Here is a 1,711-nt window from a genome sequence, read left to right on the forward strand (position 1 = left end):
GCTGGTGCTGCTGCCGTCCCTGATGGGTTCCACCGTGGAGAAGGGAACGACGCAGGGGAGAGGAGGTCGCGCCGCTGCTGCTGCCAAAGGAACCCGTCCCTGCTGAGCCGCCGTTGCCACTGCTAGGGTTTGCTGCCGCCGTGCTGTTGAGAGGAGGGCCGTCCAGTCACACCGAGCATGAGAGACGGAGAGATCAGAGGCTGAGCTGGGGTTCAGCCACCATGCCCAGCCGTGCTCGCGTCGCCGGCGCCACCTCCGTCAGAACTGCCGCCGTCAGAAAGGGGTCTCGGCCGCCGCAAGCGTCGTTGCCGGAGAAGGGAGCTGCGTCTCTGTGATTCTGACCGTCGGGAGTGGTTCTGTGACTTCCGGGAGCACTGCCGGAGCTTCTGGCTGCTTTTGCCGTCGCCGGAAAAATTCTGTTGGTAAGGGTTTCAAGTTGGCTCTCCTTTCTGTTGAGTTTCCGGGAATCTCATTGTCTCTGCATACTGTTCAGGTCACCGCTGCCGCTTGAGGTGGCTATCGGGCAGTCGCCGAACCGGTTCAGAGATCGCCGCTGTTTCGGTTCAGCCGTTCCTCCTTCGGTTCGGTAAGCGTTTTAATTTGAAAGCCCTTTTGTTACTGTTCCGTTATCTCACGCTGAGGTTTGTGGCATTAATTGCTATAAGATTGAGTTTCGATTGTTGTATGTTGCGAATAGTGTTGCTTTGGGTATTGCGAAAGTGGCTGGGAGCTGAGGTTTTGGTTGCCGTCAGTTCGGGTTGAGCCGGAAAGGACTCTATGAGACGTTTGGATTATGGAATTGCGTTTTGAGGTAGGGGCGCTTTCCGAAAACTATATTTTGTATATTGGAATTATTACATATGGGTACTGATGTGAGGATGTGTATTTGGTGATTGTATCAGTCCTATGTATTGTTTGGTTGTTTTGTATGATTATGGGTGTTGGTTTAACTCGACTGTTGTGTGGCTTTGTGAAACGAAATGCTTTTGAAATTGATTCTTTTAAAGCTTTGATTTAAAGCTTAGTTGAATCCGTTGGAAATTGATTTGAGTTGAATGGATTTTCTTGAGAATGTGAAAAAAAAATAGAATACACTCTTGAATTCTTGAATTCTTGCTTTAATGATCTGGTTTGATAAATGACTATTGTTGAACCGTTTCTTTGAAACTTTAGAAATGAGTTTATTCGGCTGATAATGATTTGATTTTTGAAACGGTTTTCTTGGAATATGGAATTGAGATGGTTGTTGGATTTGGCTTACCTTGAACTGATTTTGGATTTTTGGGCTGTTGAAAAGGATTATGGAACGGTTTAGTTGGGACCCGAACCGGGTGGCAAAGTCCAAGTTTTAGGGGAGGTGCTGCCGAAATTTCTATAAAATCCGAGTCTTTATTGAAATGTTGTCTGGAAAATGATGAGTTAAAGACTTCTACTATTTTATTTGAATTATCGAGAAAAGGATGATTCATGCTTTCAAAATGAATTAATAAAGAGGAAATTGTGATTTAGTCTTGCTTCTTAAGAAAGGCATTGTATCTCTTTCAAGAGAAAGTTATTTAGGTGAAACTTGTGTTTTAAAGCTGTTTGAACGTGAAAAGGGTTTATGCCTTTGAATTTGACTTGGGGTTTCAATTAAAGAAGTTTCAATGGCTTTGAAAGAACCTGAATGTCTATTGACAAGTTTCATTTTGAAATGTTTTGAGAAAGGTTT

This window comes from Arachis ipaensis, chromosome B06 (genome assembly GCF_000816755.2).
Source record: "Arachis ipaensis cultivar K30076 chromosome B06, Araip1.1, whole genome shotgun sequence".
Lineage (NCBI taxonomy): Eukaryota > Viridiplantae > Streptophyta > Magnoliopsida > Fabales > Fabaceae > Arachis > Arachis ipaensis.